Source organism: Ranitomeya variabilis, chromosome 4 (genome assembly GCF_051348905.1).
Source record: "Ranitomeya variabilis isolate aRanVar5 chromosome 4, aRanVar5.hap1, whole genome shotgun sequence".
NCBI lineage: Eukaryota > Metazoa > Chordata > Amphibia > Anura > Dendrobatidae > Ranitomeya > Ranitomeya variabilis.
The window spans coordinates 17,119,517-17,135,670 of record NC_135235.1 but is presented as its reverse complement, the minus strand read 5'-3'; the positions used below and the strand labels follow the sequence as shown (position 1 = coordinate 17,135,670).

The 16,154-nt window shown below is 46.4% G+C and overlaps 1 non-coding gene across 1 annotated transcript; it reads left to right on the top strand.

Annotated features, from left to right (window-relative positions):
• The first annotated feature begins 5,547 nt into the window (after nucleotides 1–5,547).
• On the top strand, nucleotides 5,548–5,620 carry TRNAA-AGC (transfer RNA alanine (anticodon AGC)). Its single transcript has one exon. It is a non-coding gene; the product is annotated as a tRNA-Ala (tRNA).
• Nucleotides 5,621–16,154: the final 10,534 nt, after the last annotated feature.

Genomic DNA, 16,154 nt, shown 5'->3' with positions numbered 1-16,154 from the left:
GTGGTCGTCTAGGCGGTGCACGGTCCTGCCGGGTCCTCCAGGGGGGGAGACATTGTTGGGAGCCTTTCTTTGCCTTGGGTCATACAGGGACATGTTTTACTGGTGACCTGCAGTTATGTCCTCCACAACACGATATCTAGTTATTGGTTTTCTAAACTATAAGGCGCTGTTCACACTGGTGTCATGGTAGCATTCATTGTAATGGACCAATCAGCAGGTAAAGACAAAGCTATTCTGTTCATCAGAGGAAGCATCTTAAGTCAACTGGATCCAGTGTAAAAGGAATCTGTCATGTGCCCTAGATCCTGCAAACCTGGAACCCATGACGCAAGTCTGAACAGATCCTTAACACAGGGTGATAATCGGGTGATAATCAGCTGATGAAGGAGCTTGTTCATTGGCTCGTCGCATCTTGTATACAGAGTTAAAGGGTCTTTTGACTACTGGTGAAACAACTTTCTTAAGAGCTGCAGTCTGGTGCATAAAATTAAAAAAATCTGCATAGTTATGTCTGGACCTGTGTCGTGTGCTCCACATACAGACTCTACGGGATGCTGGATTTCCTTTAGCCTTTTTGCCTCTCCCTAGACATCTTATTGTTGTTATATAATTATTTTTCTCCTACAGTGTTTCCCAATTATCACAGGTAACAGGGAAAATAGGAGTTTTCTTATATATAAAAAGGACCTTGAGGGCCTCCTTAGACTCCAGGGTCTATGACCTTGAGGGCCCCCCTAGACTCCAGGATCTAGGACCATGAGGGCCCCCTAGACTCTAGAATCTAGGACCATGAGGGCCCCCTAGACTCCAGGGTCTATGACCTTGAGGGCCCCCCCTAGACTCCAGGATCTAGGACCTTGAGGGCCCCCCTAGACTCCAGGGTCTAGGAACTTGAGGGCCTCCCTTGACTCCAGGGACAAGGACCTTGAGGACCCCCCTAGACTCCAGGGTCTAGGACCTTGAGGGCCCCCCTAGACTCCAGGGTCTAGGACCTTGAGGGCCCCCCTAGACTCCAGGGTATGTGACCTTGAGGGCCTCCCTAGACTCCAGGGTCTAGGAACTTGAGGGCCTCCCTAGACTCCAGGGTCTAGTACCTTGAAGGCCCCCTAGACTCTAGGGTCTAGGAGCTTGAGGGCCCCCCTAGACTCCAGGGTCTATGACCTTGAGGGCCTCCCTAGACTCCAGGGTCTAGGACCTTGAAGGCCCCCTAGACTCTAGGGTCTAGGACCTTGAGGGCCCCCCTAGACTCCAGGGTCTAGGAACTTGAGGGCCTCCCTAGACTCCAGGGTCTAGTACCTTGAAGGCCCCCTAGACTCTAGGGTCTAGGACCTTGAGGGCCCCCCTAGACTCCAGGGTCTAGAACCTTGAGGGCCCCCTAGACTCCAGGGTCTAGGACCTTGAGGGCCCCCTAGACTCCAGGGTTCTGGTGCGACTGCAACAACAATATTTATGACCCTGAAACCAAGGATGCACAGCTATTTTTGGTCTGCAAAAGTCATGATGTGATGTCATCTAATTACAGGGATTTATGTGCTTTTATACAAGTAGTTTTGTCATTTGTTTCTTTATCTACGACAGTCAGATTCGAAATGCTTCAGTATTATTTTATGTCCATTTTAATGAAGTCTCAATAAGGAATTTTTTTGCTTTGCTTGATTGAAAAACCTTTTTCATCCCTTCGATCAAAGCTGCCGGATACCTCGCAGCCTTATGGGTGCACAGGAGATCTTGAGGGGGCGATGCGTATGCAGGGCTGTCACCATTGTAGTCTATGGACACGTCCGCAGACAATGGGGAGAGTCATTCTAATGCACCACAACCACCTCTTCCCATCTGAAGCTGTGGACAGACGTGGGGTGCCAGACATGGCGGCGGTCCTCACAGAATGGTGCCCCTCTGGTATAGACTCTGTAGTACCGTCCCATGGAGGCCGCGTCCCATCGTTAGGTATCATCTCTTCCATTAGGCTGCAGGATATTGCAGAACGGACAAAGTGCTCTCCCCCATAGAATCAGACCCAGGAAGGAAACATTAATAATTCATACGTTCAGTTCCGTGCGGAGACGCAGGATTCATTTATTTGCACTTAATATTAGATCTGAGGTGAGCTGCGTCTTGCCAACTTCTAAAAGCCTTCAGGAAGCGCGATTATCAAGATGACAAGTGGATAGGCAAATCCTGCAGAAGACAGCTGTCCTAAGAAAACCTTACCAGCCACAGCAAGAGCAGAACTCCGCACGTGGCCAGAGAATGGCTCCATAATGCCCCGAACATTGGACACTACAACCCCCAACATCCTAATACAGTTCTGCTATATTCTGTGCTTAGAGCACTACGACTCCCAACATGATCCGACCACGGGACATGATCATAATACGGTTCTTTCTGCTATACTCTGTGCATAGAGCACTATAACTCCCAACATGATCCAGCCACTGGATATGATCATAATACAGTACTGCTATACTCTGTGCATAGAATACTACAACTAACAAACATGATACGGCCACTGATCATAATAAGCTGCACTTATACAACCCCTGGCAAAAATTATGCAATCACCGGCCTTGGAGGATTTTCATCCACTAAAAGAAATCAAGAACAAAAATGTGGTAGTCAGTAATGGTTACTTTTTTAGAACAAGCAGAGGGAAAAATTATGGAATCACCCTGTAAATTTTCATTCCCAAAAATAACACCTGCACTAGATTAGATCTGCTCGTTAGTCTGCATCTAAAAAGGAGTGATCACACCTTGGAGAGCTGTTGCACCAAGTGGACTGACATGAATCATGGCTCCAACACGGGAGATGTCAATTGAAACAAAGGAGAGGATAATCAAACTCTTAAAAGAGGGTAAATCATCACACAATGTTGTGAAAGATGTTGGTTGTTCACAGTCAGCTGTGTCTAAAATCTGAACCAAATACAAACAACATGGGAAGGTTGTTAAAAGCAAACATACTGGTAGACCAATGAAGACATCAAAGTGTTAAGACCAGAAACTTCAAGCAATATGTCTCCAAAACAGGAAATGCCCAACAAAGCAAATGAGGACCGAATGGGAGAAAACTGGAGTCAACGTCTGTGACCGAACTGTAAGAAACCGCCTAAAGGAAATGGGATTTACATACAGAAAAGCTAAACGAAAGCCATCACTAACACCTAAACAGAAAAAAAGGTTACAATGGGCTAAGGAAAAGCAATCGTGGACTGTGGATGACTGGATGAAAGTCATAATCAGTGATGAATCGCGAATCTGCATTGGGCAAGGTGATGATGCTGGAACTTTTGCTTGGTGCCGTTCCAATGAGATTTATACAGATGACTGCCTGAAGAGAACATGCAAATTTCCACAGTCATTGATGATATGGGGCTGCATGTCAGGTAAAGGCACTGGGGAGACGGCTGTCATTACATCTTCAATAAATGCACAAGTTTATGTTGATATTTTGGACACTTTTCTTTTCCCATCAATTGAAAGGATGTTTGGGGATGATGAAATCATTTTTCAAGATGATAATGCATCCTGCCATAGAGCAAAACTGTGCAAACATTCCTTGAAAAAAGACACATAAGGTCAATGTCATTGCCTGAAAATAGTCCGGATCTCAATCCAATTGGAAATCTTGGGTGGAAGTTGAAAATGGTTCATGACAAGGCTCCAACCTGCAAAGCTGATCTGGCAACAGCAATCAGAGAAAGATGGAGCCAGATTGATGAAGAGTCCTGTGTGACGCTCATTAAGTCCAGGCCTCAGAGACTGCAAGCTATTAGAAAAGCCAGAGGTGGTGCAACAAAATACTAGTGATGTGTTGGAGGGTTTTTTGTTTGTTTGTTTTCATGATTCCATAATATTTTTCCCTCTGCTTGGTTAAAAAAGTAACCATTACTGACTAACACATTGTTTGTTCTTGATTTCTTTTAGTGTTTCTTAAAGCCAGAAAGTTGCCATTAGAAATGACTGTAGTTTTGTGCCATGTCTGTGATCTGCTTTTTTTCTACAAAATTAAACAACTGAATGAACATCCTCCAAGGCCGGTGATTACATCATTTTTGCCAGGGGTTGTACTCTGGACATAGAGCACTACTACTCCCAACATTGATTGTTCTCCATAGCAGAATATGTTGATGGCCGCGAGTCTGTCTGCTCGCAGCCTTATTTATCCCATTAGGACACCGGGCAGCTCGGCGGACACTATATGTGACCGATGCTATGGATGGTGACGCGCGCCGTCTGGGGGTGGAGGACACGGGGTCCTTATAATGTGCTGTTCTTGTGTCCTACAGTTTCCCGACACCTGGACGGGGGGAGTGATTGTCCGTGGGCGCTGCCACATCATCCATCTGTTCTTTAGAAGACTTTTTAATCATTTCCAGGAGTATGAATTGGTCATCGTGCTCCTGATAAAGGTTCCCAGATCGTGCGCTGGATCGTGTGGGCATCGGTGCCGCTCTCCCTCCTATCTGGCACCATTAGTCAGAGCCGCTGTGCAAGCCAGAAAAGGGTTAACGACGCCGTGTCCCCGATAGTTCTGCAGCCTAATATGTATCATCCACTTATGTGTCTCAATGTTGCACTGCTGTCAGTGTCTCTGCTTGCTGTCAGTGTCTGAGCTTGCTGTCAATGTCTCTGCTTGCTGTCAGTATCTCTGCTTGTTGTCAGTGTCTACGCTTGCTGTCAGTATCTCTGCTTGTTGTCAGTAACTGATCACAATCTTGTTCACATCATGACAGAGTGACACTGAGCCAACATCACCCCATACAGGGCGACCTAAGCCGTCATCAAGGGAAGACGATTTCCTATGTCAAAAGCAAATGACCCTCAAACAAATAATAAATGAGATCTGGGGATTAATGATCTCGCCCTTGGAAAAAGCTAAATGGACATGAAATTCGACACATTCTCACAGCTGAGGGTTTGTTACAATTACATCCAGTCTAGACAACACTCCCTAGTCAGTGTGGAATTGATACAATGTACAGAGATTTGTGTCACTGATGTTTAGGGATAAAGCTGCAACAATGTAACCGGGCCCAGAAATGTGATTATATGGGGATAAGAAGTGATAAGAAGTGATGTCCCCTGCCCCTCCGCACAGGAGCTGGGACACAGCAAAGCACTACAGCCCCATATATGGCTGATAACAGGGAGCAATAGGTTGCAGTCACCTGTCCTACAGTCACCTCCCCCAGTAATGGCTGATAACAGGGAGTAATAGATTGTAGTCTCCTGTCCTACAGTCTCCTCCCCCAGTAATGGCTGATAACAGGGAGCAATAGGTTGCAGTCACCTGTCCTACAGTCACCTCCCTCAGTAATGGCTGATAACAGGGAGTAATAGATTGTGGTCTCCTGTCCTACAGTCTCCTTCTCCAGTAATGGCTGATAACAGGGAGTAATAGATTGCAGTCACCTGTCCTACAGTCACCTCCCTCAGTAATGGCTGATAACAGGGAGTAATAGATTGCAGTCACCTGTCCTACAGTCACCTCCCCCAGTAATGGCTGATAACAGGGAGTAATGGCTGATAACAGGGAGTAATATCAGGGGGATTAGCTCAAATGGTAGAGCGCTCGCTTAGCATGCGAGAGGTAGCGGGATCGATGCCCGCATCCTCCATATTTTCTGTCTATTCCTAATATTTTCATTCTGAATATTATCTTCATTATCCATAATTTCCCACGGGATCAATAAAGTGTATCGTATCGTATCGTATCGTAATAGATTGCATTCCCCTGTGTCACAGTTGGCCTCTCCCCAGCCCCGGGGGCCGTGTACCCCCAGGAGATGGTGAGCAGGCAGAAGTCCGCAGTTATGACGTCCCTATAACTGATGTCTTTACTCTCCTCCCTGCTGACCTGGATGTTTGCTGTGGTCGTAGCCCTGAGACAAATGACTCAGGATTCCTGCAGTGAAGGAGTTAATAAAGTCCCTTCTGGTTTAGGTGCTGCAGGAAATGCCCAGGGCAGCTTGTGCCCATTTGCATGAGAGGCTTGTAGTCATTCATTATCCTTGCTGTGCGGAGCTGTATGCAGATGTCTGGGCACGCTGCGCTGCGCTGCGCAACTCCATTACAGAGCAACAAGGCATTAGAAAAATGTCTGCTAGTCACAGTGCCCGGGGGAAGTGTGTGAAGTATGTTTCACTCTCTGCAGCTGTGATGCACAGCCCCAGGGCACCGCCAGCTGAAGACACGGGCTGCAGGGAGCCCCCCTACCATGGGGGTCTTCTTACACGATGAGCCTTTGGACCCCACCACCTTCTGATGGCTGTAGAACATCAAGGGGGGATTCTGCTATTTCCATCCTCGAATTAGTGATGGGGCATGATCATGGGCGGCAGCGCCTGGATGCGGGTTGTCCACAAATAAATGGTCACTTTAATAAACTTTGTAAAAGTTTAAGCGAATGTAAGAAACGTTGTAATCTATCTTATTAGAGAAATCTGCTTCTTTCTCCACTCCCTATATTCCCATTAACAGCTGACGGACCTGAGATGGGATTTACTTTTTTGTGGGTAGAAGCTTTTATTGGTGGCATTTTGGGGTACAAAACATTTTGGATCAGTTCACATTTATCCTGCACTCTACGCTGAGCACTTACATCTAAGTCTCTGAATGGCATGATTCAGACGATACCCCCGAAGGATCCATTCACTATTATGAGGCAGCAGAGTTACTATGGACTCCTTTGTTCAACGTTGTCCTTTTTTTCAGAGGTGAAGAAAACTGTGGCTGATGGCACTTTTATACTCACCTAAATAGACGGACACCACCGGATCACAGGTCCTATGGCGTCTACAGTGCCTCCATCTGCCTCATTACAGTAAATCTTCTGCAGGGGTCTCGACTGAATCATGTATTTCAGAGATTTACACAGAAACCCCGATGCAAGTGCTCAGCGCAGAGCACAGGATAACTGTGCGCTGAGCCTTCCTGCGATCTTTGGGAGGCAGAATGAACAAATCAACAGCATGTGAAGAATTGGTCTTATTTATTTTTTTACGCCATTCCCCGTGCAGTATAAGTGACTAGACAACTTTATTGTTTGGTTTCCTGATTTATATCGTGGTTTTATGTTTGGCTGCTGTCACACTAAAAGATGCTTTTCATTGCAAAAACTATTTTTGCTTCGCCATATTTTGAGAGCTATAATTTTCTTATTATTCAGCCCACAGTCATGTGATGGCTTGTTTTTTGTGGGACGAGTTGATGATTTTTTATTGGTACCATTTTCGGTCACATGACATTTTTTGATTGCTTTCTATTCTGATTTTTGGGAGGCAGAATGAACAAAAACCAGCAATTCAGAAATTGTTTTTAGTCCGTTTTGCGTGTGGTAAAATTGATAAAGCGGCTTTCTTCTGGTCAGTACGGTTACAGCATATAGTTTATTTTTGCATCGCTTTATCCATCGGCTGATGGAGCTTGTTTTTTTTCTGGGACAAGATGACGTTTCCAGCTATACCAATTTTATTTAAATTCATTTTCTGATCGTGTTTTATTCCACTTTTTTCCAGCAGTATGATGAAAAAGCATCGTTTTTTGCCACTTTTTTTTACGAACTTCACCGTATTAAATAACTAGTGTGACAGTTTTATAGATCGGGTCGTTCTGGATGCGGCAATACCAAATATGTGCACTTTTGTTGTTTATTTTTGTTTTTACATAAATAGGTGGATTTATTGGTATCATTTTTTGTGTTCTTTATTTTGTTTTTATTTTGTTTTCTAATAATTTTTTCAGTCTTCTCAACATTTTTTTATATTTTTTACTTAGTCCCTCTATGAGACATTAACACAGTAAAGACATAACGGGTTTAGCCCGTCATGATGGCGACCTGACATCTGCTCATGAGGTGCTATAAGGGGTTAAATATTACTTATCTAGTTCTGCCTGGAGGAAACCTGGCCTGCAATGAGCAGAATATGGGGCCAGCTGTCAGCTGAGAGGTGATTTCCACCTTCTTCCCCTTCCACTTCTGTTTTCGCTGACCACAGAGTACAGCGGCCGGGCGATCTGTCAGCAGAAATCCCCTCACTATGATGATGACCATTATATAAGGGTTTCCTCTAATAACCGAGCAGATCCCACAAGAAAACTCAAAGCAAAATTCCACAATTTGTAAAAAGTTTCCAAACTTTTTCTTTACTGTTTTTGTCTCAATTTCATGATCATTGATCTCCCATTATTCCCCCCAAAAACACAAGTTATCCTTTACCTATGTGCTGATCGCTGGAGGTCCAACCGCTGAGACCCCCAAAGATCCTAAAATGAGGGCTCTTGAATGTGATCATGAGGTGACCATGCTCGGTCAGTGGGACTATTGGACCCACGTGATCACTAACTTACTTTGGGAATAACCCTTTAACGCTCCGGATCATTTCTTACAGTCTCTTGCGGTCTCAGCTCGCCACAGATGGCCTGAGTCTGCAGGTGGGAGTCTCATCCTGGGATTACTGGTGGTCCCAACAGTTGGAATCCCAGTGATCTTAGGATCAGGGAAAACTTGCTATTTTGGCAATGACCCTTCAATGGAGCAGAAATGCCATGGATGTTGGACCATCAGTATTGGGGGAACCTCTTCAGCTTCTTCGCCCCATCTTCCCACCATTCATGCTTTCCTTGGCTCTTCTTAGATAAAGCCCATTGATATATGTCTTGTCCTTGTGCCTCCAGGTAGTGCACACTCGAGGGTCAGACAGCCCCATCAGAGCATCCAAGGAGGAGGCAAGAATCCAGCATGCTGGGAGTTGTAGTTCCTCCACAGCTGCACAGTTGCAGGTTGGAGACACATTAGGAGACGAGGCATCATCCAGCTCCGCGCAGCTTCCGGCCCCAGCGTCTGGCGCGTCTCCCTCCATTTATTTAATAGCTCTGTAAATGGTTTCTGGGTCGATTTCCTGCAGGAAATATACGGAAACGACCAGAATAGAAACACCTTAATGAACTACTTGTGTCCGGCTCATCCCAGACTTGGCACGGTCGTATTTCTATTCTATCGGTAGTGTAGATATTGTCCAGAAAGTCCTACAGGATGAGCCGGATAAACCTTGGAAGTGTCCAGGGTGGACAGGCGGACGGAGATCATTACTGTGCGAGTCTACGACAGAGAAGCCTGTGGGTGTAAAACACAAGTGATGGCACTCAATGCCAGCCTGCTGCACCGAAAGCTGCTAAAAAGTTGTGTGATATTGGGAAAAGTGTTTTATTCTACCCTAAACCTTAAGCACCCTGGCATAAATCAGTTTTGGGCTGGTGTGTTGTACAGGGATATGCTCCATTCTTTTCTTTCCTTTATCTGTGGCTGTAGCCTAACGTGCATCATAGAAGTCAGTGGATCTGGCCCATATAGAGGGGCCCTCTGTGGTTTACTAAGAACAGAGCACCGAATAATCCCCGGCTGTAAAAATGTCTCCACATTCACATTACACATCCGACAGATCCACCACATGTAAACGAGGAGGTAACGAGCGCGGACAATGTTGTTCCAAGGTTTGCAAATATTCTAATCCACAAGTCACAAGACTGAGATCCCGACATCCAGGTGCGGAGGACACGACGTCTGCAGATACCGACCGTCCGTCGGCCCAGAGTCACCGAGGATCAAATAATAATCCAAACCCCAGTGATCGCTCGAGGACGACGGCGCCTGTCCGGGAAACGATATATTCACCCGAAAGTGATCACCCACTATTTGGAAGCCAGGAAAGTAGGCAAATGTAAGGCTTCATTCACACTCCATTGTCCACCGTGTTCTATGAGTGTTTTTCACGGATAGGACACACATCCATTATAGTCTATGGGACTGTTAACAAGGTCATGTTTTTTTTTTTTGCACAAATGTACATTTTCTGTCCAAATCACAGATACAAGTCTGTGGACCTCACAAATAAGAAAATCACGGATCCATTCATGTCAAATATGGGAAAAAAATGGACGACTGAAGGCCTAAGGGTCTGTTCTCTTGCGGTGTACTTGGTATATGTGTATATATATATATATATCTATATCTAGCACGGTGGTGCAGTGGTTAGCACAGCAGCCTTGCAGCGCTGGAGTCCTGGGTTCTAATCCCACCTTGGACAACATCTGCAAAGAGTTTGTATGTTCTCTCCGTGTTTGTGTGGGTTTCCTCCAGGTTCTCCGGTTTCCTCCCACATTCCAAAGACATACTGATAGGGAATTTAGATTGTGAGCCCCATCGGGGACAGCGATGATAATGTGTGCAAACTGTAAAGCGCTGCGGAATATGTTAGCGCTATATAAAAAATAAAGATTATTATTATTATTATATCTATATATATTCTCGGATCTTGTTGGATGTTTTAGGTATACAGTTGTTCTTGTTCCCTGTATACGGCCGCTCTTGCGGGGTGTTCCCGGTATATGGCAGGTCTTGTGGGGTGTTCCCAGTATACAACGTATACAGCTGGTCTTGTTCCCAGTATACGGAATAGACTGTTATTTATATGTTGACTTTTGAATTTATGCATTTTTTCATCAGTTGGTCTAGAGTCTGAAATGTTGACTCTTTTTTCATGCAGGGTAATTGAACAATGATGTTTCCTGATATGCTGACTACACATTGTCCAGGCCAGCTAGTTTGTTGACTTGCAAAAAAAGAGGGGGAAAACTGTGCAAATACATTACATAATCTAACAGTACGAGTTAATCTCATCTCCATTCTTCCGCTTTACCTGTGACTGCTGGATGAAGGACAGTTGTAACTATAAAAAGTATAGATACCTCCATATACAGATATATCTCCAGACTTCCAGACAGCCAAGAGGTCCAGAGATCCAAAGAACCAGAGACTCCTTAAAGGACAGCAGCCAAGACATCATGGCTCCATCACGAGGGACACAGATTTGACATTCTACAGGATGCCAGCTTAGGGGACCATGGCCCCTGCAGGAAGAATACAGATTTGCTCCATTGACCATCACAAATCTATTGATACATTTGGGGTAGTCAGGATTTGTGGGGGCCAGGAGCAGGGACCTGCCAGTTGCCTGGCTCCTTGGAGATGTTTGGAGAATCCAGGTTGTGACCATCCAGTCAACTGGCCATGTGCCTAAATGGACTGTCAATTTCTAAGCTTGTCGTTACCTCCTCTCTGTGAGTGCCACAGGTGGGGTAGTCGGCTCTCAAAGCTCTGGAGTCCCAGCTGCTATTATCCCGGCGAGTCAGCGGAAGGGTGAGACTCTGTATTGTGCATCATCTTGGGTATTTGCTAGGACTGTTCTATGTTTTAACTGCCTGTTTTGTGGTTCAATAAAGTATTGCCACAATGTTTTACCCTCACTCTATGTTGTCTTAATATTATGCCCACAGGAAAAGGAGAGCGGGCGTTTGGTAAGATGATCCCTGGTCAATGCGGTTTCGTCTAGCAGAACAGGGCACCCGCTGACCCCCTGAGACTTCACAGATGAGTCTTGTGGGGTGTTTCTGGAGTACAGCGGGTCTTCCGGGGGGGTCTCTGAAATACAGTTTGGTTTTTTGGGAAGTTCTCAGGTCTTGTGGGTTGTTCTCAGTATACAGCAGATCTTGTGGGGTGTTCTCTGTAAACAGCGTGTCTTTTGGGGTGTTCTCCTTATACAGCGGGTGTTTTGGAATGGTCTCGAGACATGGCTGTGGCTGCAGACCGCCGCTGACCTGTCTCCACCTCCTCGTGGGCTCATGATCTTCTCACCTTGTCCTTGGAGATGGCAGCGGATCTGCAGGATGAATCACATTTTCCATCACGCGGACGGTCACGTGCGTCATTCATGTGAGGAAGAGATGGCAGCAGGGTCCAACATGGGGGAAGACAAGCTGGTGGGTCAGGGTGATCGGCGATGTTCGGCTGGGAACCCTTGTCTCCTGGCACAATGGCGGAGGGGACATGTACCAGATTATCAGGTTTTCTGGACTGTTGGGTGTCAGATTTTTGAATCTACCATGTACACCTACTTTATCATCCCCGCTGTGCAGCACATGCTGGACGTGGTTGTCTCTCCACAGGATATGGACCTACACATAATTCCTGTCTCCAGCATACATGGGGCAGGTGGAGAATGGGAAGCCGGGAGCCCCCTCCTGCCCGCAGGTGCCACCTCGCCCTATGCTCTCAGTTGCCCTCCAATAAGTCGCTATTGATTATTGAAACAGACAGCGCAGCGTTGTCTCCTGTCATCCCCCCAGGAGGGAGACCCTGAGTCATAGAAGCCGACTGACGTACAATCCCCATCTGTGACACCGAGGAGGCCGGATACACACGTAACCCTTTCCCTGCCTTGCTCCATTTCTTCGTGCAGCTTGCTAATCCAAATGCAGCCAAAGCTGCGAAAAGCGAAGTTCCCTCATCACATCATCCTGATATTATGTGTGTGCAACAATGTAACAATGCAACAACGCAACAGTGTAACGATTAAACAATTTAAAAATGTAACTACACAACTATCTAACAACACAATGTAATGATGTAACAATACAACAATGTAATGATGAAACGATGTAATAACATAACAATGTAACGTTATAACAATATAACAATGCACCAGTGTAACAAAGCACTAATGTAACAATGCACCAATATAGCAATCTACCGACGTAACAATGTAAGAACACAACAAAGTTCCGGCGCAACAATGTGAGAAGGCAACTAATGTAACAATACAACAATGTAATGAGGCAGCAATTTAACGTTACAACAATGTTTGGACGCAACTAAGTAACGATGCACTAATGTAACAATACAACAAAGTAACGAACCAACAATGTAATGACACAAAAATGTAACAATGCATCAATGTATCGAGTAACGATTCAATAATGTTTGGAAGCAACTATGTAACAATGCAATAATGTAACCTTGAAATCCAGAGGAGATTCTCCACCGTTACAGCTGTGGAAAACTGACATTCATGATCTGTAAAAGGGGATTGCACCACCAGCAAATCCTTAAAGATGGTGTCATATATACAGCAAATTTTATCTGGTGGATTTTAGCGGGATAATGGTTTTGGGGTTGATGTCAGCTTTGTATTGTCTGGTGACATCAAGCCCAGGGGTTAGTAATGGAGAGGCATCTATAAGACACCCCCATTACTAACCCTACAGTCAAAAGTAATAAACACACACACACAGAAAAGTCCTTTAATTGTGTGACCATGTGTGACCTGCTGTTACCTTACTGATGTCACTGTTCGCATTGTGAGAATTTAAGGTTATCGCAGTTCACAGGCCGGCTGACACGGAGGTTACCGTGAGACCCTCCGCCTGTGACCTGCAGTAACCTTACTGATGTCACCGCTCGCATTGTGAGAACTTAAGGTTATCACAGTTCATAGGCCGGCTGACACAGAGGTTACCGTGAGACCCTCTGCCTGTGACCTGCGGTAATCTTACTGACGTCACCGCTTGCATCGTGAGAACTTAAGGTTATCGCAGTTCATAGGCCGGCTGACACAGAGGTTACCGTGAGACCCTCTGCCTGTGACCTGCGCCAACCTTACTGACGTCACCGCTCGCATCGTGAGAACTTAAGGTTATCACAGTTCACAGGTCAGCTGACACAGAGGTTACCGTGAGACCCTCTGCCTGTGACCTGCGGTAACCTTATTGACGTCACCGCTCGCATCGTGAGAACTTAAGGTTATCACAGTTCATAGGTCAGCTGACACAGAGGTTACCGTGAGACCCTCTGCCGGTGACCTGCGGTAACCTTACTGACGTCACCGCTCGCATCGTGAGAACTTAAGGTTATTGCAGTTCATAGGCCGGCTGACACAGAGGTTACCATGAGACCCTCCGCCTGTTACCTGCGGTAACCTTATTGACGTCACCGCTCGCATCGTGAGAACTTAAGGTTATCACAGTTCATAGGCCGGCTGACACAGAGGTTACCGTGAGACCCTCCGCCTGTGACCTGCGCTAACCTTACTGACGTCACCGCTCATGACTGCAGCCGCTTCTGTCAGTGTTTTCAGGCAGCCATACTAAGAAGTCACATTACTGATGTCACCGCTCAGCACAGCATCCAGATGTTGCAGAGTCGAGGATCATCCTGGGATGGATTTACAGCAGACCACTTTGAGTTATTCTATTAGGGTATGGTAATAAATGGGTAACAGAGGATCGGGACCTGAATTTGACAATTAAAGGACTTTTCTCTGTGTGTTTATTACTGTTGACTACGGGGTTAGTAATGGAGGGTATTACTATTTATTTATTTCATGTGCACTATTCACAGACAGCGGGTTCTGACTACACCTCTCATCACCTGGTCTCACTGATCGCAGGTAGAACAGGCGAGGATGATGAGAGTTGTATTCAGCACCCGGCGCCTGGGAACAGCGCTAAGGCTAGGTTCACATTGAGTTAGGGCAATCCGTTTAGCGCATAGCGCTAGCGGGTTGTGCTAACGCAATGCTTACCTAGGGTCCGCGTTCGGTGTCCCCGCTAGCGCAGATCCCCGATCTGCACTAGCGAGGAATGGACCTCGGGCGCGCCGCGGACGCTGCAAGCAGCGTCCGAGGCGCGTCACAGAAGAACGGCACATCACTAGCGCGAGCCGAAAAAGGCACGCGCTAGTGATGCGCTGCAGGAGAAATTTACATTGCTGTCAATGGGCACGCTAACGGACCCGTTGCACGGCGTTAATTGCGACATTTTCGCCGTGCAACGCTGTCCGTTAGCGTGCACACATTAACGCAATGTGAACCCAGCCTAACTGTAATGCTTTACCCAGCCACCGGAGCATTTCATTCCGAGCCGTGTCACACATATGTCATCCGTATGTCATCCATGTGTCATCAGAAAGGACGTCTGCGGGGTTTCTGCACGGACACATGTGTGAAAACCCTGACATGTGCACACAACCAATGAATACAATGGGTGTACGTGTGTCTGGATTTGTGGCCTTAAAAAATGGGCCATATACGGAGACAAAAAACGGACGTGCGAAGGGGCCTAATGTGAATCCGCTCTCAGCCGCCCTCTTATAACGCTCCAGCACCATTATAGACTGGTTACACCCGCTGCCACGTTAGATGATGTTGTGATCTTTACATCATTCATTCTGGAGGGCGACTGACATTTATCTCCTTAATGACATCAAGAAAAGCTGAAACCAGAGTTGATGAGGGAAACCCCTGAGTGGAGTGTGTGGAGGCTGCTTTTTCCACTAGAGTCTTCAAGTAAATTCCTCGTCTTCCTCTTCTGGTATCAGGCAGGAAATGGGGGACAGGTGTCTCTCCTGTTCTGCAGCCGCCACCAGGGGATGAACGGAAGCAGCCGGCGTTGTGGTGGAGCACAATGTGCCGCCAGGATGTGCTCCGCGCTCAGGGCTGTTCCATTCCGTCACTCAGCTGCTGCAGCGCCTCTGTGGCCCCTGACTCCCCTTCATTTCCTTCCTGTGGCCTTTGCCTTCCTGCCCTCGCAGGTGACATCTTGCAATCATGAATTACTGAAGTAATGGCGGGGTTACACACGTAGCGACCGCCATGCGTCTATCTGGCAGCCGGGTCCTGACAGTCGCCGTCAAATAGTTTACGGGGGAAAATCGGGAAAATATATTAGTTGCAGATGATGGCGGCGGGGCTGTACAAAAATCCGCTTCAAAATCCACATCAAAAACTGCTTCACAGACTCTGAATGAGCTTCTTATTATAATTGGTGGGAAATGGCGAAAAATCAAGTGGAGAAAAACCAAAGTAATCGACTTTCACCAATTTCCCCATAATCTGTCACCCACAGAGCGACGCCTGCGTTCCTCCCTCCGCCGGTCGCCATTGCTGACTACTGTTAGTTTAATCATAGTGGATCTGCTTTGTATCACGTATCGATACAAGGAATCACGCTGTCATGTACATCGCATGTATCTATTCCATGTATATGGGGGTGTCGGGGGATCAATAATCAGGTATGTTGGATTTGGTCCCTGCGGAGGAGAAGTCTCAGCCTTCATGGGGGAAGCGGCAGGAACGAGCATTCGGCCAGCACTTGTCTAAGGTGCCCAGATGCAATGAACCATTTCATGGCTAAATGATGAATCCGCATGGGAATTCCGAGATGTTTTACGCAGATTTTGATGAGGATTTTGGAGCAGATTTCACAAACATTGCAAAGTATAAAATTTAGTGGTAAAACACAAGACAAATCCGAGACAGA